The 24,128-nt window shown below is 44.9% G+C and overlaps 1 protein-coding gene across 3 annotated transcripts in view; it reads left to right on the forward strand.

Annotated features, from left to right (window-relative positions):
- Window positions 1–24,128, forward strand: part of RCSD1 (RCSD domain containing 1) — a 76,142-nt gene that overhangs the window by 23,057 nt on the left and 28,957 nt on the right. The window lies entirely within an intron of this gene.

The raw sequence follows: 24,128 nt of genomic DNA on the forward strand, positions 1-24,128 counted from the left end.
CGTGAGAAATGTTGGCTATTCGTCATTCTGTAATGGGAGCATAATGTGTTATTATGCTCCAGAATTTACTTTGTGATCCATAATTACTTCAACTACTCTTCAAAATTTAGTATTTAAATGGCTACTAATTTTTCACCTTTATGTCATTCCACTGCTGCAGACAATTTGGAATAAACTGCATTCTTCTCCTTGATTTTCTTAGTGTATATTCTAAAGCTAGAACAAACACTTCTGGAGCTTTGGTTACACAGTAGCAGATTATTGTCTCAAAACAGAGTAGAATTAATCAATGGGTAATGCTAACAGCAGTTTTTAAGGGAAAAATTTTCCGCCATAATCCTGGCAACTTTGTATCATTATTACAGATTTCTGCCCTTCTCACAGTTGTGCAACTATACCTTAGAGTTACTTTGCATTTTATTAAGGACTGTCAATGTCATGTGTCTTCCTAAACGATAACTTTGGGTTGGTATTTTCTCCTATGCTTTGGAAGTTTATCTCCTTTAGTTGCTTTCTGGTGTTATTTTACACAGATTTCGCATGTATAAACATGTTGTGTAATTTTCCTTAGCAAGCTTCTACCCTGGCAGCCCTTGCTTCCACCAAATCTGCTTTAGATGAAAGCAGTGGTTCTCAACCCTGGATGCCTGTTAGAGTCCTGTGGGGAGAGTTTCTAAAATTTCAACACCTGAGGAACTGAACAGACTGCTAGTGTTATTTAACAGATGGAGATCCCCCTAGGCACAGTAGCCCAGTTACTTGATCCAGGAGACAGAGCCTCAGTCTGTGTCCAGTGGTTGATGTATTTAAACCCACAAGTATTGCACACCTATTATGTGTTGGCCACTCTGCTAGGAATATGGGGATGTCAAGGTAAAGGTGAGGGGGTTCTTACCTTCAAGGTGGGCTCACACTCTGTTAGAGGGATAGACAGTTCAATGTAGCAAGATAAGTGCTATAAGGGAGAATTGCATGGAGTGACTGTGATGGCATAACCAAGGGGAGAGGTCCATGAAGCCTTCTTTAAAAAGGCTGGAAGGAGCTGGGTCTTGGGTGATGAAGAAGAGCTGTCCAGGTGAAGGGAATAAGGATCAAGGCATTTGAGGTAGAAGAACAGCATCTGCAGACACAGAGGCAGGAAAATGCATAATAGGTTCAGAAGGCTGCAGGAAGTCCCTGGTGGGAAGAGCAGAGACCTGGAATTGGACTGCCAGGGTTGAAACCCCAGCTCTACTGCAGCTTTGTCACCTTTGTCATTTTGCTTCTCTGAGCTCCAATTCCACCATCCACAGCATACGGATCGTAATGCTTGTCTGGCTCAAAAGGTAGTTTTGAGGATCAAAGGAGATAATCTTCATTAAGCGCTAAGCATGGTATTCGGCACATGGTAAATGTTTAATAAGTGTTGGCCATTATTGAGGAAGTGTTACTGTTTGGTGAAAGGGCCGTATACACAAAGTGATTCCCAAATGCAGAGGCAACTGAGCAACAAAGAAGTCCAGCTTGCCATTGGAGGGTGATTTTATTGGGGAACTTATGGACAGAAGTATGGTCTTGGGTGGCTGCAAGACAGGAAGATCTCTGCACCATTACCCCTCAGACCAGGGATTATATACCATAGGGAAAGGGTACACGTGCTTCAGAGGGAATGGGTAGGAATTTGATCTAAGGGCAGGATTTAAGTCAGTACAAGTTTATCAAGGATGATTGTATGTAAGGGCAGGATGTACAGTAAGTTTGTGCTCTTACACAAGAAACAATACTTAAACTGGAAATTTCAGAGGCATTCCTATAACCAGGGTTAAGCAGAAGTCAATATAGTGCTATGTTAGCCTCCACAGTTACCTTTCAGGAAGGAGAGATTGACAGGGGCCTTATATTCTCTACTAAGATGTTTTGATTACTTAGTAGGTAGCATATAAACCGAGAAAAGTCATGATGAGACTTATATTTGAGAAAGGTTATGTGGGTAGAAGAGGGCAGAATAGACAAGAAGGAGGAGAGCAGAAAGAAATCAGTTAGGTAGCCATGATCTCTCCCCACAGTCCAGAGACAAATGATAGCAGCCTGAAGTTTAGTAACTACAGTGAGGATGAAGAGTCTAGACCAGAAATATAGATCTAGAAGACAGGACTAGGCTTAGTGACCTACTGGATGTGAGAAGGCAGGGGAGACAGAATCCGACATTACCTAATTGCCATCCCCAAATCTGCTCCTGAGTTCAGCTGGGTCCTGCAGACCCAGCCGTCATGTCTACTCCAGATGGACCTGTCATTGCTGCTCTTCATGCCTCCCAGGGACTGACTTCCTGAGGTTGAGAAGGCTGTGGAGGAAGAGTACAAGGGCCTCTTGTTTCTGAAGCTGGACGGAGGCTGCACCTCTCCCGAAGGAAATGAGCTCAGCTTCCCCAAACCTCCCTCCTGGAAAAGAAATCTGAAGCTTGGACACTTGGAGCCTGCCCCAAGACCCTCACTGACGATCACCCTTAGGCATCCGGACAGCTTGTTAAAGCGTCTGGTCCAGGCCCATCTCTGCCTGGGGAGGGCTGGCCCACAGGAGGGATGTGCTTTGCAGAGAGGAAATGGCTCAAACCAGATACCGCTTTGTTTGTTTTCCCTGTGAAAAAGAGAGACCATTTTTTCTCTCCTCTTTTATTTATTTTTTAGGGTTCAGGGAAATATTTTTAATTCCTCTAGTTTCCTGCTGTATACAGGTGTTTCCTATGGTATTGCTGTCAGAAAGGACAGAGCTCGTCACATAATCAGCTTTGTTCCTGAGATTATCAAAAAGTCTCCCTGCTATGAACTGCATGTGCCATCCCAAACCCCCTCTGGGCAAGGCGAAGGGAACACACCACTGCTGCATAACCTGCTCTGTGCCCTCCACCAGTCACCCTGGGGTGCATAGCAGGGCTCTCTCTTAGTACCAGCTGATAAGAGGTACAAAAGCAGAGATTAGGAGAGCAGGAAGCCTTTGGTCTCCAGCAATACTCTGTGATTGTTGAGTTCCTAGCGACTGCTAGCAGCTGCAATAGAATCTTCTTTGCTTCTCATACATAAGACAACCCTCCATCCCAACTAGAGATGGCAGCCCTATAGAACCGGTGAGGATGCCTTCGCTATTGAAAAGGCAGAATACTTGTTCATTTAGGCAAGAAAAATGTTATACATAAACTAAAACTTTGGGAAAAACACCATGTTCTCCTTGCACCACAAAAGCCCATTATGGGAAATCCTTTTATAAAGTGAAGAAACTATTAGTTAAACAACATAATCTCTCTAAATGTATCTGTTTACAATGTACAAGGATTTATGGAGCCTCACATCTGTCTTTTAGAAGTAACAGAACAAATATTTATTGAATATTTTAATTATACAGCCTATCTTTTAAAACCCTCACAGACATTCTGTGAGGTGGGTATTGTGAACACATTTAAGAAACTACAGCTCAGGATGGTTAAGGGGTTGAGTAGCTGCTGAGGCGCAAGTGGAGGACTTGAATCCAGGTCTTTTCATCCTGTCTCGAGTTCTATGTCATAATCCTCCCTAGAATTCAGTGAGGAGGTAATGATACCTTTGATATTATTTGACATTAAGAACAATGGTATAATAATATGCAGATAATAATTAAAAAGAAATTAATATATTAAACCAAGAGACACCTCCTGTCCAAGCAAATGGAGTGCTTTTATTGGGATAAAATGCAGCAGGCAAAAATTTTCTCCACTATTGAGGTTCTTGCTTGTTTTTCTTTTTTAATTGAGCAAATTTTTAAAATCAACAGATTGCACTTAATCTGGATTTTAATCTTCTTTTGAAAAATCAGATCATTTGGTGACGCTGGGCCTTGAATGATCTTTTGAAAAATGACCCAGTGTAACACAGGCAGAGAGTGAGCTAGAGCTGAGGAACAGCAGCTCCATTCATTTGGGTGGGGACAGAATAGGACGCCTTCCACATGTTCATTTGCATTGCCTGCCCGCCCTCTAAAGGCACTGGAGTTAGCAACACCTCCTCTAAATGATGGCAGAGGGAGGCATGGAAACAAGCTAAAAGGTGGGCCTGGATGAAAATGGGTCTTGCACATTGGGAAGCTCTCCCTTTTCCATCTGCTATAAAGGGGGTCATTGCTCCCAAGAGTCAAACTGCAGTCTCGGAATAGGAGCTCCTGTTCAGAATTTATATCACTGACATAGAATAGAAAGAGAGTTCTTAGAAGGGAGGATAGCTGTGTCTTGTTCAGAGTCAGACTGGGACACATTTTGAACCCAACTTCACTATGCCAGCATGTGACCATAGTTGAGAAAGCCACTTTCTCTCTATGCTTCCCTGTTAGATGGGACTGATAATACAAGAATATCTATTTCATAGGGCTAGTAAGAGGATTAAATGAGTCAATGTCTGTGATGTACCTTGCACATAGTAAGCACTCAATCTATAGATGTTGATTCCCGTCCTCCTGTTTTTTTCCGAAACTGGTGAATACGTGACTCTTTTGGAGATACAGTCTGTTTATCACCAGGGATATAGATGAATCTATGCTGATATGTCCACAACCTACAGAAAATCCGGGGTGTGAGGCCTAAAGGAAATCACCTATGTTCCCATTCTCTTTCTCTTGTCTTGTGATTTGGATTTTTAAGAGTATATGCTGAGATGACAGGGCCCATTTTAACTTCAGATTGATCATTTCCTTGAGCTGAAAGCAGTTGCCAATAGCAAAGGGACAGCATTTTTAAAAATATGTTTAGGGCTGGCTGCAAATGGGGCAAATTGACCTAAATTTTAGTAAGCCTCATACTTCCTAAAAACAGCTTCAAGGTGCATACATTTAAATTTAGTAATGAAATATCCTTATGGTATTGCTAGTAACTTCACCTCCTTCCTCCCCTCCCCTCTGGGCATATGTGCCCAGTCCCCAGACACCCAGGACTTGGTTTTGATATTCTGAGAAGACTGACAGCTCACTGCAGCGTTGTTTTCCCAGTATTTGTTCCCCTGCTCAAATCAGACCTCCTGGAGAGCAGAGCTTGAAATTCTCATTTCAGCATTAAAATTTTTTTTTCTTTATTTGATGTTTTCCATATTACATACCTTGTTGCTTCCTTTCCCTTGAAAATACATCATGGACAGCCCTATAAAATCAGTTCTAGTTTACTCATGCACACACACACACACACGTGCACATGATTTTATTTTTGTTTTAATTTTTCAGAGACGGGGTCTCACTCTGTCACCCAGGCTGGAGTGCAGTGGTGTGAGCCTAGCTCACTGCAGCCTCAAGCTCCCAGGCTCAAGTGATCCTCCTGCCTTAGCCTCTCGAGTAACTGGGACTACAGGTGTGCACCACCACACCTGGCTACACACACTTTTACCTAACTGAGATAGTATGAGACACACTGGGTTTATGCAGCAGTGCTTTTCTTTTGGTTTGCTTCCCCCAGATCAGCCCCCCTCCCTGTGTCCAGCCTCCAGAAACTTCACATATACCTTTCTGTAGGATAGTTTATATTCACATAACTATATAAATAATTACATATACATTGTGTGTACATGTGTACATAGAGATACGCACACATAAGGGGTAAGCTTTTTTGGCTGTTGATTTATAAAACTGGTGTCATATTATATAAACTTATCTGCATCTTACAATTCTTACTTTACAATTTTTCCTGGAAGTCTGGAGTTTTTTGTTGTTGTTGCTTGCTTGTTTGTTTGTTTTTTGAGATGAAGTCTCACTCTGTTGCCCAGGCTGGAGTGTACAATCTTGTAGTGGTACAATCTTGGCTCACTGCAACCTCTGCCTCCTGGGCTCAAGCGATTCTTGTGCCTCAGCCTCCAGAGTAGCTGGGATTACAGGTGCGCACCACCACGCCCGGCAAATTTTTTTTTTTTTTTTTGAGAGACGGAGTTTTACCATGTTGCCCAGGCTGGCCTCGAACTCCTGACCTCAAATGATCCACCTACCTCGGCCTCCCAAAGTGCTGGGATTACAAGCGTGAGTCACTGTGCCTGGCCTAATTCATTCTTTTTAATGGTTTCCTAATAACCCGTTAAGTGGATGGGCCATAAACCATTTCCCTTTTTATGGTGTTCACTTTGTCTCCAGTGTTTTGCTGCTGTAAACAGTACTGCAGTTAGCCCCCATGGTTGTGCATGCTGGCATTTATGTCTATGGAGTAGATTCTCAGGAATGTAGGGTGAGCTGAAGCGTTTGTGTAATCTAATTTAATCGATGTTGCCAGATTACTTTCCCAAAAGGCTGTAACAAGTCACATTTACTCCAGCAATATATCAATATATGAGGATTCCTCATCTCCATATCCCCAACCGCAATTGCTATTTTTTCTCCTGTCTCTCTCTCCTTCCCATCGCCCATCATCTGATAAGCATAAAAAGAAATCTTAGTGTTAATTTAATTTGCATTTCCCTGACAACTACTGTAGTAAGTTTGAGCATCTTTTTATGTTGATTGGCTTTTTGAATTTGCTTTTCCATGAATTGCCTATTTATATCCTTTCTTATGTATTGTTCCTGTCATTATGTGAGAGTGCTTTATATAACAGACATTACCTCATTTTCATCTGTTTTAGAATACTTTTCCAGGTCTTTAGTTTTCTCTTTACTTCTTTGATAGTATCTATATGTAAATAAGTTTTACATTTTCCTTTATAGTCAGGAGGGCTTTTGTTTCCTGGAGTTTTAAAATGTTAATAGCTTCTGGGAGTTTTCCCTTAGTTAAAAAGGGATACATTCATTTCATGTTAACACCCTTTTGGGCACACTCTACACTCTGCCACTGCATCCTATGTTTCAATTAAGTAATCCCAATTTGCCTTTAGAACGCCATGAACCGCGGAGCCAGGCGTGGGAATCCAGCAAAGCATGCTGGGAACTGTGATCACAGGCTCCCCTTGGACCACGTGTCCATCCCCTGGCCAGATCTTGTAGCTGATACCAGTCTGGAATTTTTCTAGCTCCAGCTCTTAGCTTCTGTCATCTCTTTCCTCCCTTGTCAGCCCCCTCCCCCATTTGCTCCTTAAATAGAAGTTTTCCTTCCATTTTCTCAGCTCTCTTCTATATCTTGCCCTTCTCTCTGGCGGGATAGATAGGGAATGTCCCTGAACTCGCCCTGCCCCTGCTCCAGGGCCTCCCAGGGTTACAGGGTCTTTTCCTGTCATCTTAGCCAGGTCACTCACCCTTCCCTGGACGTCGAACTCTCTCTCCAAAAGGATGTCTGCATCACTGTGGGGGCTGCTCATGTGCCTCTTTTTTGCAATCTTGGTTTTCATGTAAGAATTCAGGACAAGCGTTTTCTCTTAAACTCCTCGCCATATTTACCCCTTCAGGATAGATTCCAAATACCTTGGCTCCATGCTTAATAGCTTGCATTTGTTGAGCACTTGTTCGTGTGCCAAGCTCTGTGTTAAGCATTTTACATGTGCTCTCTCGTTTGATTCTTGTATGAGCCTATGACATTAAGTGTTCCTGTCCTCACTTTTAGATGAGGCCGCGGATGCTTACAGAGGTTGTTACTTGTCCAAGGTCACATAAGGAAGAGAATGGAGATGTCAATCAGACACTCCATGTCCAGAACACTGTCTATAATCACGTTTTGATCACATCTGACCCCCATCCTTACCCCATCACTTCTCCTTCCTGGGCCCACAGCCACAGCCACACTTACAGCCTGTGCTGCTCCTCGGGCTGTGAATCATGCCCCTACAGTTACAACTTCTATACCATTATCTCCTTAACTCGCTATTTTTTTGTTTGTTTTTAGAAACAGGGTCTCATTCTGTTACAGGCTGGAGTGCAGTGATAGTTCTCTGCAGCCTTGAAGTCTTGGGCTCAAGTGATCCTCCCACCTCAGCCTCTTGAATACCTCTTGAATACCTAGGACTACAGATTCATGCCAGCATGCCGAGCTAATTTCTCTATTTTTGTGTAGCGATGGAGTCTCATTTTGTTGTCCAGGCTATTCTCGAAGTCCGGGCTTCAAGCAATCCTTCTGACTTGGTCTCCCAAAGTGCTGGGATTACAGGTGTGAGCCGCCGTGCCCAGCTTTAATTCACTCTTGTATTTGATGTACCTGGTTTCATATTTCCCTAACTGGTCTGTCAACTTCAATACAGAGGAATCACAACTTAATTTCTCTGTAAACTCCTCCCCACCACCAAATTGTTGGTTGATAGTATCTTATTTTTCAGGAACTTCCTTTGGCCTCCATCAAAATGAGGTTTAGCTAAGACTTCTGTAGGGAGACTGAATCTTCTTAAATCTCATTGCTTTCAACTAGGGGCCTGCAGAAGTCCTTGCTTGATCTTGACTGTCAAGCAGGTTCTATCCCCAACATGGGCCAGCCCCTAACCATGTTAAGTAAAATCAGTTGAAAATGGGAATAATACATGTTGGGATTTCCTTATTTTTAAATAAACATTGGTTTATAAGGCACTTACCATACACCTTATTTCACTTATCTTCATAATGATCCTATGTAGTAGATATCATCCCCATTTTACAGAGGAAGAAAATGAAGTTGAGAAAAGATAGGTAGCTTGTCCAGGGTCTCTGCTGTGAAGTGTAGGTCTGGGACTAGACCCTGCACTTCCAACTCCACATCCTCCCCTTGTGGAGTCCCAAGTTCAGGGCCTAGTTCTGGATCTTCCATGCCAGGCTGTACTTGGACGTTAGGCTGATTGCAGACAGACCAACATGGGCCTGTCTGACCTCACTGCCAGCACTGTGCTGACCCTGGGGTGGAAGTGAACACCATTTCTACTCTCTGCTTTCTGTGGAGATCCAGAAGGTCCTTTTGCAATCCTTGATCCTCTCTGGGTGAAGTGGCTGGAAGCCACTATGAGTGGAGCCACCTCTCCTGCAAAAGCCACAGCAGGCACCATCCTGGGTTCCTGGAGGCCACTAGGAAGTGGATGTGGATGTGCTGAGGTGGTGGGATAAAGTACTGCCTGGACTGTCCACAGCTCTGTTGTCAGTTAATATATATAAAATCTTGTGAGTCATCTGCCCAAATAACTACACAAGGAGCAGATTGGCCAGTATCCAAAAAGAGATTTCTCATGCATCTGGTGGAGGACAGTACAGATGCTGATAGGAGTGTAGCAAGAGGAGATTGAATTATTTATATCTTAGATCTTGTATGCATTGCTTCTTGGGCTGGGGGGCCATTATATTTCTGTGCTCACTATAAGGAGAACCCTTCTTGGGTTTCCCATGAGGAATATAATGCACAGATTGATCTGTGCAGCAACCTTGTATGTTAACCTCTGCTTAGAGCCTGGGAGCCCCCTGTGGGAGGGAGGAGGGCCCCAGTAACTCACCCTGGGGGATTAGTGAAAAACCCAGTCTGTTTCTGCTCCAAAAGCCTCCCTAGATGACCCATTCTATTCTTAGAGCCCCTGCTTCCTGCTTTGACCCTTCCTGCTTTAGAACCATGAGGCTCTCAAGCTGGCCAAAGGGCTAGGCCTGTGCCCTTGGTGTAGCAGATGGCAAAAAAGTAACAGGAAAGAAAACAAAATCGTCATTCCTTCTTTGTATGACTTTTCTGATAAAACCAAAGTGAAGGTTATTTTTTCCCTAGCTGGGTGGCAGCAATCCCCCGGGGTGTTGGGGGAATTGGGGTGTGCAGGCAGCACACTCGTGTGTGTGTGTGTGCATATGCAGGCTCTCTCGATCTTGCGCGCTCTCTCTTTCTTTCGCTTTCTGTCTCCTCATTTCTTTTTTTCTTTTTCCCTTTCACAGTTATACTTCTTCTGACCTTGTATCCTTTGACCATCTTGGTCACTGTTATTCATTACCAGTTTTTCACCCAATTTCCTCTATAATTGCTTGTGGATACCTCCTAGGCTATTTGAGCCATGCCGTCTGCTTTCCTGAAACTCTCCTTTTCAAAAGAATGGCTGGCCTCAGCTTGCTAATTTGGAATAAAAGGACCATATCATATTGTGCATTGTATTCCTGATTTAAGAAAGGCAGGGAGTTCCACTTCTAAAATCTTAGGAAGGAGGAGAAGGAGGAGGGATGGGATTCTTTACTTGGAAGAGCTGAGTGTGAAGATGTTGGGTCTGTAGCAATCGCTGGGTTTGCTTGGCATCCCTGAGTTTCCTGGCAGAGTTTGTTCCGATTCTGCCTGAACTTTATTAGGTTATCCATTATCCACCTCTATTTTCATCTACATAAGAAAGATAACCCAAGTTTTTCCAATTTTCTTCTTACGTTATGTTAAAAATGAAGAGCGAGCCAGCAGCATGGGTCTTAGCAGCATGGGTCCTTTGCAAGCCCCTCATCTCACAGATGAAGCGGAAGGGCATGGGGGCCAGTGAGTTCACACCGCTCCTCTGACTGCTGGGTCAGTGGCCTCACCCGCCTCCCAGCTGCTCAGCTCTTGAAATGACTCATCTGGACCTTCCCCTTTAACTTTGCAGGACAGGGCTTGTCTGCTCAGCAACTTAACTCCGTAGTCCCACTCCCTAGACCATTACCTTCCCTGGAGAACTACTCAGGCCATTCACCCACGGAAGCCTCTGAGAGCCCCTGCCCTCACTTGAGAAATTATCCCCATCAGGCTTAGACCTGCAGGGACCACAACCCTCAAACTGTGGCCACACCCCTGAGGCCAGCTGCATTTGGGACTTGCCCTTTATGGCCCCTTCATACCATACGCCTGGGTAATGGCAAGACTCTCCCCAAGCTGCAGAAGCCAGAAGCAGTCTTCCCTCTGAAGGCTGATCCTGACCCCATTGCCCTACCCCACAGCCTGGAGACATCCAAATGACCTCAGCACATGAATGGCCCTGCTCTGAGTGAGTGTCCTTGTGGCTGGAGGCCAGAATCACACTCCAGCTAGCTCCTGTGGTTCAGAAGACTCCCATTTGTAAATTCCTCCGACATGAAGATGCAGTACCAGCCCATCTGCTCTGCCAACCTATTCTGCAAGATGGGAATGAAAATGACTTGGCAGTAGCAGATCCCTGCCACCCCCTTACAATCCTTCAGGGCCAAACTGGCAACAGCCTGGTATCTCTACAAGGAGTGCGAGGCAGCCCACATTTTGACTAACACCTACTGTGTGTCAGTTGGTATCTTAGGTGACAACAACAATAGCTAAAATAAGGGGAGAGCTTATTATGTGCCAGGCACTGTGCTGGGGCTTTATATGCAATATCTCATTTGGGCTTTATCACAATCCTAAAAAATAAGTGCTATTATAAATGTTTATTTTACAAGTCGGGAAACTAAGGCTCAACCAGGTCAAGTGTCTTGCTTAAGATCACACATCTAGTAAAAGTCACGGTCTGGATGTGAACCCAAACTGTCTGATTAAACACCATTTCCTAGTGTCCCCATAATCCTGTAGGGGGTGTTAGTATCCTCATTTTACAAATGAGAGTCTGAACAGTTAAGTCAATTGCCTAGGATCCCACAACCCACCAGTTATAGAGTGGGATCCAAACCTGGTCTTATCAAGCTCCAAATTCTGTGCTGTCTCTACTGTCTTGCCTGGCAGCCGCCCTGGGCAGGGCAGGAGTGGCAGGATGTGGCCTGCTCCCAGCAGCTGCCAGAGGCTGCCAGCCTCCTGCAGCCACAGCGCCTTCCTGCTGACGCCCTGAGGCACACAGAGCTGGCATCCTGAGACTAAGCCAGGCTTCTAGCCCTAGGGCAAATGAAAGGAGACCTCCTGCAGGCTGAGTGCACCTCAGCTTTTGTATTTGAACTATCATGAGCACTTTAAAATGTTTTAATCACCTTTTTGAGGTAAAATATACATACAATAAAATTCACCCATTTTAAGTGTATACATTGATGAGTGTTGACAAATGTATACAGTCATATAGCCACCACCACGAGATGTATAGAACATGATCAAGATATAGAGCATTTCTGGCTGGGTGTTGCGGCTCACGCCTGTAATCCTCGCACTTTGGGAAGCTGAGGCTGGCGGATCACTTGAGGTCAGGAGTTTGAGACCAGCCTGGCCAACATGGCAAAACCCTGTCTCTACTAAAAATACAAAAATTGGCCAGGCGCAGTGGCTCACGCCTATAATCCCAGCACTTTGGGAGGCCGAGGCCGGTGGATCACCTGAGGTCAGGAGTTCAAGACCAGCCTGAACAATCTGGAGAAATCTTGTCTCTACTAAAAGTACAAATTAGCCAGGCGTGGTGGCACATGCCTGTAATTCCAGCTACTCAGGAGACTGAAGCACAAGAATCTCATGAACCCAGGAGATGGAGGTTGCAGTGAGCTGAGACCACGCCACTGCACTCCAGCCTGGGTGACCAAGTGAGACTCTGTGTCAAAAAAAAAAAAAAGATATAGAACATTTCTATCACCCCAAAAGACCCTTCACACTCTTCTCAGTCAATTCCCTGCCCCCACCGCTGGTCCCACGCAATCAGTGATCTTCTTTCTGTTATTATAGTTTTGCCTTTTAAAGAACGTTATGTAAATAGAATCATACGGGAAGTCATTTCTGTCTGACTTCTTTCACTTAGCACAATGCTTTCGAGATTCATGCATGTTGCTGTGTGTAGTTTGTTCCTTTTTATGCTAAATAGTATTCCATAATGCACGTATAACACAATTTGTCTATCTACTTACCTGTTGATGGACATTAGAGTTATTTCTAGGTCTCAGATATTAATAATAAAGTTTCTTTGAAAATTTCTATATTAAGCATTTAAGTGAACATATGCTTTCATTTCTCTTGGGCAAATACAAGTGAGATTGTTGGTAGGTGTAGCGTAGGTATATGCTTAACTTCATGAGAAGCTACCAAAATATTTTTCAAAGTGACTATACTATTTCACATTCCCACCAACAGCATAGGAGTGATCTGGTTGTTCCGCAGCGTCACCATCGTTTGGTATTGTCAGTTTATTTTAATTTTGCCATTCTTGTGGGTGTGTAGTGGTATCTCTTTATAGTCTTAATTTATGTTTACCTGATGACTAATGTGCTTATTAGTGATTCATATGTATTTTTTGGTGAAGTGTCTGTTTAAATCCTTTGCCCATTTTTACTGTTGTCTCATTATTAATAAATTTGATGGGCAACCTTTTTACTTTTCTTTTTTTTCTTTTTTTGAGACAGAGTCTCACTCTGTTGCCCAGTCTGGAGTGCAGTGGCACGATCTCTGCTCACTGCAAGCTCCGCCTCCTGGGTTTCAGAGATTCTCATGCCTCAGTCTCCTGAGTAGCTGGGATTACAGGTGTGTGCCACTACGCCTGGCTAATTTTTGTATTTTTAGTCGAGAAGGGGTTTTGCCATGTTTGCCAGGCTGGTCTCAAACTCCTGGCCTTAAGTGATCGGCCTGCCTCAGCCTCCCAATGTGCTGGGATTACAGGCATGAGCCACCGTGCCTGGCCAGATGAGCACTTTTTAATCCCAAAATTTAACTCTCTATGCTTTTCCTGCTGGACGCAGTGTGGTGTTGTGGTTGGGAGCACAGGCTTTGATAGACCAATTGAGCACAGGTTCTAGATATCCCATCCGTAGCTCTGCAACCCATAATTCAGTTACTTGGGCTCCTGAGTCTCAACTCTCTTCAGTAAAAATGAGATAATTATGAATCCATGTCACAGAGGTGTCGTGGGGATTAAATGAGATCATCTTAGCACAGTACCTGGCACAATAACCATTCAGTAAATTGGCTGTTCTTTATTGTTGAAAAATACATTATGAAAGCCTACTATTACTAATTCAAAACCAGTTTCTAAAGACAGACCGTGAGCAGGAAGTGTAGAGAGAATTCCTGAGTATGCGGATGATGCTAGTTACAGAGGGGACCTGAGTGCCCGGCAGCCATTCCCCACACGCAGGTCTGAATTCTCATGGGACCAATGCCCTGGAGTGCTTTCTGTCAGCCCTGGGAGGGGACAGTAACCGTGAATCAGCCCAAGGCCCAAAGGGAGCATCCAGAGGAAAGTGTGGGTAGAAGAGAGAGGGCTGGCCATCAGCAAGCCTCTACAGGCTGAACACCCAACAATCTTGCCTGCCATGCCAGGAGCCTAGCTGCTTTGCTCTGTAAAACCCAATAGAACAAGCTTGTCCAACCCACGGCCCATGGGCCACATGTGGCCAAGGGGGGTGGTTTGAATGTGGCCTAACACAAATTCATAAACTTTCTTAAAATATCATGAGTTTTTTTGTGTGTATTTTATGTGTGCCCTAAGACAATTCTTCCACTGTGGCCCAGGGAAGCCAAAAGATTGAAGATCCCTGCAATAGAACTTTCAAGGGAAGCAACTCAACTCAGCTGGATGGCTTTTGTTTCTTTTCCCTTTTTGTAGCAGGTTGGTGAGAGGAGATGGAAAAGTTTATTTTAAAAAGTCAGCTCCAAGATCCCCTTTGGTCCCATTGTAGCTGAGTAGGCTTCAAGGGAGCGGGGGTCTATCCCGTACCTTGGATGGAGGCCTCTTGATATACTAGAGACTGTGGAATCCCGCCTTGAGTATCCCTGGGCAGCAGAGGACCCCTTGGAAGGGGCCTGGAGGCGTGGAGCCTCTCCCTTAGTGACTGAAGGCAGATACTGAGACCAGACTAGAGATGTGGACTTCGGACCTGGGGCAGACAGCATTCTACTATATTCATAATACATTAATTCTACCTTCTGCATTATACCTTTCTTTTCTTCAAATTTTCTCCTTGCTGAAATGGGTCTGAAAATATCAAGCAGCCAACAGATATATTCAACCACTCTAGATAAAGAAACAAATTTTAAGTATTTTTGATGTGTCATGTTCTAGGATAGGTTGGGTTGTTAAAACTGGAGAAGACAGATACCCATGGATAGAGATATGGAATTATAATAGATTTCATAGCTCCAAGTAGAGACAGGAGGCTCAGACTGTTAAGTAATGGCTTGGGCAGGAGAAAGCCTCATTCTTTGCCCTTTGTTTACTATTGTAGGGAGCTTGGACAAGTCACTGAACCTTAATTAAAATATTCAAACCTGACGTTCTCAGAGCCTCCCTGGATGACAATTTGTTTCCATTTTCACTTCAAGGTCTGGATCTATACTTATCAAGCCCTCACAACGTTGTCCCAGTGGTGTTGGTTTACGGAGGCATCATTCATTTATTCGTTCATTCAGTTTACCGGCATTTACTGAGTACCTACTATGGGCTAGGGGATGGGGCCATGAATAACACATGGTCTCTGTGCTCAGTAATTACAGTAGAAAGAGAAAAACATGAAAAATGTGGGTATTTTAAAAGCTCTCAGGCCAGGTGCAGTGGCTTACGCCTGTAATCCCAACAATTTAGGAGGTCAAGGCGGGTAGATCACCTGAGGTCAGGAGTTCGAAACCAGCCTGGCCAACATAGCGAAACCCCGTCTCTATTAAAAATTAAAAAATTAGCTGAGTATGGTAGTAATCTGTAATCTCAGCTACACCTGTAATCTCAGCTACTCGGGAGGCCGAGGCAGGAGAATCACTTGAACCCGGCAGGCGGAGGTTGCAGTGAGCTGAGATCACACCACTGCACTCAAGCCTGGGCACAGAGCAAGACTCTATCTCCAAAAACAAAAGCAAAAACTCTCTGAGTTCCAGCAACACCTTCTTTCAGTTCCTCAAACACCTCCTGTCTCTCCTCCAGGAAGTTTTTGTGTAAACTCTACTTGGAATGCCCTTGGCTACCCCTGCCCACCCTCTGACTAACCCTTCTCACCCCTCAAACCTCACACTTTGCCTGGATCACTTCTACTGACCTCAGTTTAAATGTCACATCTTTGGGTCAGATTTTCTTGTCCCATGCTCTCCTAGAACCCTTTTCCTCTTCAGCATTTATCACCCTAATAAATAATAAGCTGGAGTTAAGATAATAATGGCTACAGAATATATGTCTCCCTTACTAAACTGTAACCTCCATTATGAAAGGACCCTTTTGATTTGGCTCATTCCTATACCCTGAGCACTCAGTGCAGGGCCTGGAATACAGAAATAATGAATGAATGAATATGTCCAAGATGTACTAAAAAAAAAAAAAAGAGGGAGCTGCCAATTCCGCCTGAATGGGGGAAGGTGCATGGTGGGGAAGGGGAGCTTCACAGGGGGTTTTCTGGAAGTGCCCAGGGTGAAACTGCGCTTGAAGGAAGCTCAGATGGCAGTTTTTCAGACTGTGCTCTCTGTATATCTAGGCACTCATAGATTCTTTCTAGAACTTTATGTAGTATTTTGCAAATGTAGTTAAACAGATTTGCGAATTCAATAATTTATAAAAACTTAAGCTTGTGTTCTTCTAATGTTCTTCTGAATCCAGTTATTTTTCTTCTGCCTCCAAATTAGACACTTCCCCCATGCATTAATTCCAAGTACAGTCAAAGATTAAGTAAGGAAATGAGGCGCATGAAAAAATGTCTAACTTTCTTGCTAATAATCTAATGACTGTGACATCTAAACACTGAAAACACCTTGATTTGTGGATAATAAGGCTATCTAGAATTTTCAAGGGATCATGGACAAATAACAATAGGCAATTTGATCAAGTGGCCATGTAAAACCATTGGTGCAGATGCAGACTGATTAAAGTGGAAAACATTCTTTTTTTCTTCCTAGCTTCCTGCTCTGCCATTGCCTTGATAATGTGAGCCAAGGCCCATTGGCCTCCACAGGACAAGCCCTAGGCTGTACTCTGGGCATGCTTGAACCTGCCTGACCTGTCACTTCAAGGCCAGCCCTGAGCCTCTGAGAATGGGCCTGGGAACCATGAGAAATTATGTCTATTTGCAGCAGGCAGGGCCTCCTTTGGTCTCCAGCATAGCCCTTGCCCCATCTGCTCTTTTCACTTTACATTGGCTACTAGGGGAAGTGGCTTCCTCTTTGGGTTTTGTTACATACTTTAACGAAGACTGTGCATGCAGATGGCCTGGCATGTACTAGGTGCTCAGGATGTTGCAGCTACTGAATTATTATCATTGATTTCTTCTGCATGTGACTTGGATCCACAAGTCAAATGCAAAAATTTGTCTTGACTGATGGTCCTCTCCTGTCTCCCTCCAGTACCCCCTCGTGAGGCTTGCAAGGGCAGGGACCAGAGGGCCCAGCACCACGTCCTGCTCATGCTCACTCCTGACTGCAAGGGAGGCAGGGTTGGGAGACGCTGTAACAGGATAGGCTACAGCTGACTGGGATGCAGATCGGGGGCCAGGTCCTTGGGAAATTTGTTCTAATCTTAGAAGGTATGCCTTGGCTTCCTGCTGCAGCCTGAAGGACAAGTGTCCCAGACCTCAGGACACACACGCATACTCACACTGTCACTTGACTCCTGCCTGGGAGGCAGGAATGGCCCCTAGTGAAGGGTACTTATGTGGGCCTCCAGGTGGCTGTAACATACCCCAGGACTCCAGGCAACCCTAGAAAGGTGGCTCCCTGGAGCCCAACCGCCCTTCAGACTTAGAGGAGCTCTCTGTGAAGTCAATTTTATTATTGAACTAACCAACAGTAGAGAGTCAGAGTAGTGCATGACAGGGAGATTCTGAACTTACCTTAGAGAGTAACAAATCATACATTTACTTGCTGGCCGAGGTGAGTAAATCCATCTAAATAACCCATGCCAGCTATGAAGAGACATTTCTTTCCTGCTCTTCCCCTTTGTGGAAAAAAAGAAGAAGAAGAAGAAAAAGACACTCAAGCTGTTCAGAGGCTGCCAGACTGACATGGTTGAGTTTGATTGGCACCTCTGCCCCTGCATGCCTGCTGGTGGGAAAAGGAAGGAGAAGACAACAGTGGTTGTGTGTAACCCCCTGAGGCATTGCTGCCTTCTGCCTCTTCATCCCAGCACCCACTCCATCTCCTTTGCAGCCTTCGCTCACCCTCCCTGTCTTCAGGCTCTGCCATCACCTTGTAATTTGAGCCAAGATTCACCCTTAGGTTTGTCTGACTCCACAAAACCCAAGCAGGTGCTTCAGGGTCTGCCCTGGGCCCTCCACTCTGGCAACTCACCCTGTCTGAGCACTCCTCCGGTCCTACTCCTCCCCTCAGCTCCCCCTCTCTGTAAATGACACTCATCTCCACTCAGAAGCCAGAGCCAGAAATCTGGGCATCATCTTGACTCCTCCCTGACCCCACCTGTCAGTCCCCAATTCTGGTCAGTCCTTCCTCCTAAATTGCTTTTGAGTTCTGTCAATAATCTCCCCTCCACTAACCATACCCCCATCCAGGCCATCGTCCTCTCTAGTTTTAAAGACTCCTGAAATCAACAGAATATTGGCTCCAACCCTGTGGATCCAAGCCATCCTTAAGATCTCTATTTATTCTCAGATGGACTTACCTGCTCATGGTCACCCACTGGGCCCAGTTTTCTGCCTCTGCTGAATCTCTGTTCTCCATTCTCCTATAAGGAGGGAGCCTCATCTGCTCTGCTCTGCTCTGATGAATCCCTAGAGCCTGGCCTAGGGTCTGGCATGTTCTGGGCCTCATTGATATCTACTGAGTAGTTCATTCAATAAACTCCATATCTTGAAGCTATTCCTTTACTCCTCTAAATGTGGACTACGCTCTTGATTCTCACTCTACAGGTCTAAAAAGCACCCACAAATAAAAAGGCTGCTGTGCACAGTTCAACTTTTACTGAAGGTCTGAAGATTGCAGGAAGAGGTCATGCTGACACCACACAGCTAACAATTCTAAATCAAGCATTTGAGATCCTAATCCTCACAGTCCTTTCAGCCATCCCATTGCCAGAGGTTCTTTCTTTCTTGCCACTTCACCCCAGAAGGGACCAGCCCTTATCCATTTCTCAGCTCTCCTTGCTCCTGCTCCCCTCCACACTCACTCTTCCCAAATGCAGCTCCCAGTTCCCTTGGCAGATCCAGACCCCACAAGAAACTCAGCCCAATGAAAAGATCTTCTGCCACCTTCTGCAGGAGGTGGCATAGTTGCCAATTTGCTCATTTTTTACCTTCCATGACAGTGGCAGTGGCCTCTAGACTGGGCTCTCCACCCCTGAAGCCCACTCCTGACCCCCAGCCCACACATTTCTTACCCTGCAACCATAGGCATCTTGAAAAAATGAATCTGTGGTTTTGCCTTTTGCTTAGAACCCTCCAGTGACCTCAGATGGCCCTTAGGCCAGAGTCCCAACTTAGGCAGCCTTTCATGCTCTGGCCTCATCTTGCACGCATGCCTACATGACAGAACTTGGCATTCCCTGAGGCTTCCCCGGCCTTGAACTCCTCACCTGTGCAGCTCCCTCGTGAGAATGACCAACCCTACTTGCCCTTCAGGCTTGGCCAGTTTGTTACTTCCTCCTGGAAGTCTTAGCTAGCTCTCTCCACTGGCATGTGAGCTCCAGTGATAAGCAGTGACTTTCTCTTCTTCCCCACTATGTTCTCAGAACTCAGAACACATCGTGGGTGCTTGCAAATACTTGACCCACTGACCGTATTAGTTTCCTACAGCTGCTGTAACAAATGTCCACCAACTTAGTGGCTTGCACTGTATGAACTTTTTATCTTAGAGTTCTGGAAATCAAAAGCTCAAGATGGACTACAATCAAGTTTTTAGCAGGGCTGCATTTCTTCTGAAGGGTCTAGGGAAGAAACTATTTTCTTGCCTTTTTCAGCTTCTAGAGGTTGCCTATCTTTGCTGGTTTGTGGCTCCTTCCTCCATCTTCAAAGACAGCAATGGTGGGTAGAGTCTTTCTTGCCTCCCATCACTCTGGCTCTCACTCTCCTGCCATCCTCTTCCACTTTTAAGGGCCCTTGTGATAATATGGGACCCACCAAGTAATCCAGTCAGCTGATTGGCAGCCTTAATTCCATCTGTAACCTTAATTCCTCATTGCCATTTAATCTAACATATTCACAGGTTCCAGGGATTAGGATATGGACACCTTTGAGGGCCGTTATTCTGCTACCATACTGACTGACCTTATCATACTTTACATACTTGCTTTATTGTCCCTGTTCCACAGTAGGCCATAAACCCCAGAGGTGTAGACCGTACTCATCCTGTCCTTCTCTGTGTATGTCTCATCCAGGGTGCTTTCATTCATTGTGTCTTTAGAGCCTCACAACTATCCCATGATAGTTGGGGTAGGTAAGGCAGGTGTTATGATCCCATTTTACAGATGAGGAGGTTGACACTGCAAGAGCTCATGTGATCTGACACTCAGGAAAGAGACAGATCCAAGATGATGCTCAGGACTAACCTTGCATTCTTACCAGCAAGCCCCTGAGAGCTCCCTGCATTAGGCAATGGGAGAGCATATGAAAGATAGCAATAAGCATAATTGTAAGAAGAAGAGAAGAAGGAGAAGAAAAAGAGGAGGAAGAGGACATGACAAATTCCCTTTTAATAGCACTGCCTTAAAAGAGTCACAGCAGATTCCCTCCCTTTGCCCAAGGTTTTCAGAATGGATTGAAACATAGATTGATACCTACCTGCTTCCAGGTAATCCTTCTAAATAGCAAATAATATAACTTTCCTCATCATCCCGGCTTAAGTCCACATGTTGTAGCACAGCCTCAGTATAACTGCTTTCACCAAGCACTTCCCATGTGCTTAGCGGGCACTTGAGGTATGAGCCGGCACCGAGGAAGCTCACGGTGAGTGGTGGCTATGATGGCTGCTATCATCTTAGATACTCCTCATCACCACACAGTGACACAGGGATTGCCCACCTGATTTTACAGATGCTGAAACTGAGACTCAAGAAATCAAGTGACTTGCCCAAGGTCACCTAGATAGCTAATAAGTTCTGGAGCCTGAATTATAACTTGTATATGTTTTACTCTGGACAAGCCACGTCTTTCAATTTCTCTACCTTTCTTTTTGCTTAGACCATAGCGAACTAAAGTTTCCCATAAACACCATGCTTTTCCATGCTTTTGACACTTTGCATGTACCAGCCAGCCGCTGTGCCTACAACATGCCTTCCTCCTTCTCCCCTCATGCCCACCTTCTCTCCTGGCAAGCTATTATTTGTCCTTCAAGACTCTGCGTAAGCATCATTTCCTCTGTGAAGCGTTCCTTGATTCACCTAAGCAGGTTAAGTACCCCTTCTCCTGAGCTTCCATTGCAGTGTTATGCATGTCCCAATTGCAGCAATGGCCTGTTTTCATTCTGATAGTTTTATTACAAGTCTGCCTTTAACTAGAGTAGAAGCTCATTGAGCTCTAGGACCATGAAACTTCATCTTTATATCCCCACATCTGACCAGTGTCGGGCCCATTAGGTGTTCAATAAATATTCACTGAATGAATGAATAAGTGAACAGCCATGGACTGAGTGCCCCCTCAAGCCAGACCCTTCACAGGTACTTGACATGAAACTCACTTGTCTTCCTCACAGACATATAAGCCCTCCCAGTGGAGGGTTGGAAGAGACTTCTCAGATGTGTCTGCAGCTGCAAGGCATGCTGGGAGCAGGGAAGGGCTGAGCCTGGGGGTGGAAGGTGCTGAGCATGAGGGAAGGGAAGTCACGAACATGGAAGCAAAGCCAATTCCCTCCATTGGCCCCTCCTACCCACAATCCAGCAGACTGGCTCTAAGAACTTGACAATTTTTATAATAACAGTTTTATTGAGATATAATTTACATACAAGTCACCTATTTAAAGTGTACAATGAAACACTTTTTGGTATATTCACAGACTGTGCAACCACCACCACAGTCAATTTTAGAACATTTTCATCACTGAGAAAGAAGAAAGCCTGTAGGCTTTAGTTATCACCCCACCTTCTGTCTTCCCATCTCCTCCAGGCAACTATTAATCTACTTTCTTTCTCTCTGGATTTGCCTATTCTGGATGTTTCATAACAATGGAATCACATAATATGTGGTCTTTTGTGATGGGCTTCTTTCATTTAGCATAATGTTTTTAAGGTTCATCACATTTACTATATATTAGAGCTTCATTCATATTTATAGGTGAAAAATATTCCACTGTGTGGCTGTGTCACATTTTGTTTCTCCATTTGTCAGTGAGTGGACATTGTATTGAGTCTGTTCTCACACTGCTAATAAAGACATATCCAGCCAGGCATGGTGGCTCACACCTGTAATCCCAGTACTTTGGCAGGCTGAGATGAGTGAACCTCACAAGGTCAGGAGATCAAAACCATCCTGGCTAACCAGTGAAACCCCATCTCTACTAAAAATACAGAAAATTAGCTGGGCATGGTGGCATGTGCCTGTGGTCTGAGCTGCTTGGGAGGCTGAGGCAGGACAGTCACTTGAACCCGGGAGATGGAGGTTGCTGTGAGCCGAGATCGCACCACTACACTCCAGCCTGGGTGACAGAGTGAGACTCCAATCCCCCCAAAAAAAGGCATATCCAAGACTGGGTAATTTATAAAGGAAAGAGGTTGAATGGACTCACAGTTCCACATGACTGGGGAGGCCTCACAAGCATGGTGGAAGGCAAAAGAGAAGCAAGGCACGGCCTACACAGCAGCAGGCAAGAGAGATTTTGCAGGGGAACTCCCCTTTATAAAACCATTAGATCTTGTGAGACTTGTTCACTATCATGAGAACAGCATGGGAAAGACCTGCTTCCGTAATTCAATTACCTCCCACCTGGTCCCTCCCATTAAACATAGGAATTAGGAGAGCTAGAATTCAAGATGAGATTTGGGCGGGTACACAGCCAAACCATGTCAGACATGGACTTGATATTTTGGTTCAGCTCTTTGACTTGACCCAGGGCTCTGGACAGCTGGGATGTGTGAGTATTCAAAACCCTTGTCAAGACCCTAAAAGCCATAAAGTGAAACTTAGCTGTATTTATTTTTCAATTGCTAGATATCATGCACATCCATCTCTCAGGGATGATATGAGCTCAGGGATGGGGTGAGAGTGTCTGTTAACCTCCTGCCTTAGTAATAAAAGAGCCCACCAAGATGGCTGAGTCCAGATGGTCCATTCTTGAGCAAAGAATGGCTGCAAGCAGCAGGGAGCACATCTTAGCCAGCTGGGGCTCTGTCTGGGACTTCTATATCCAAGAGGGAATGGAAGGACAGGAGAAGATTAGACATCCAGGATGCAAGCCTAGACATACCTCAGAGTATTCAGGAATGCTGCTAGCCCCATAGCCAACATCCAGTAATAGCTAAAAATTATCAAACACTTCCTACATGCCAGGCCCTGTTCTAAGCATTTCACATACAAAAACTCATTAAATCCTTCCAATGAGCCTGTAACATAGCTACTATCACCATCATTCCGTTTTACAGATAGGCAGTCTGAGGCACGGACAAATTAAGTAACTTGTCCAAGGCCATAGAACTAGTAAATGTAGAGCTGGGATTTGAACGCAGGCAGTCTGGCTCAAAGCCTCACCTCTGTGCTACTCCCTTCATAGAGAAGTTCAAAGCATAGTGCACCCTCCAGGGCAGACAGTGCATCAGCCTCCTTCCTGCCATCCGTGGAAGAAGGGCGGTGCCACTGCCAGAAAACAAGATGAGTGTTTGCATATTGGGTTGGACCAAAGGATGATGGATGTTAATGGCCTCATTTACAAACAAGGCAATTGAGACTCAGAGAGGTTCACACCCAACATATATCAGAAGTGAGACTGAAATCCAGATCTGACTCTGAATTTGTTGTTCTCTGTGTGTGCTTTCCCAACCCCACCAGACTCAAAATTACTTCTTTTCTTTCTTTATGTTTGTACAACTGTTAACACATTTTAGAGACAAATTTCTCACCATCATCTCCCATATTACACTGATAAAATACTATCACTGCAATGGCATTCTTGATGAACATCTCCCTCCCCTCTGTGGTTCCCTGCTGGCACCTGGGAATTTGCCCAGACATTAGCCATCACTACCAAACCCACAGACCCCCACCTGGAGGACCCAGGCACCAGCGGCTGTGAACTATGCTGATTTTAAAACCACTGAAGCAGCCAGGACTGTTCCCTACAGTGTGAGGATGACTAAACCCTATCTGGACTATTGGGTGACAATGCCAAGTCCTGGGAGCAAATGGGAAGCCCTGGAGGTTCCAAACAGGGACACACTCCCGGGGTCAGTGCCTGTGTGTGGGTCCTTTGTGTGAGTGGAGCACCTCAGGTGGGATTTTCCCTGGGAGCCAGTTGCAGAGGCCAAGGACCTGCCATTTTCGGATCCTTAAAGTCTACAAGTGGTTAGGTAGGGGACA

The sequence above is a fragment of the Trachypithecus francoisi genome, unplaced genomic scaffold (assembly GCF_009764315.1).
Source record: "Trachypithecus francoisi isolate TF-2019V2 unplaced genomic scaffold, Tfra_2.0 Lachesis_group5, whole genome shotgun sequence".
Taxonomy (NCBI): Eukaryota; Metazoa; Chordata; class Mammalia; order Primates; family Cercopithecidae; genus Trachypithecus; species Trachypithecus francoisi.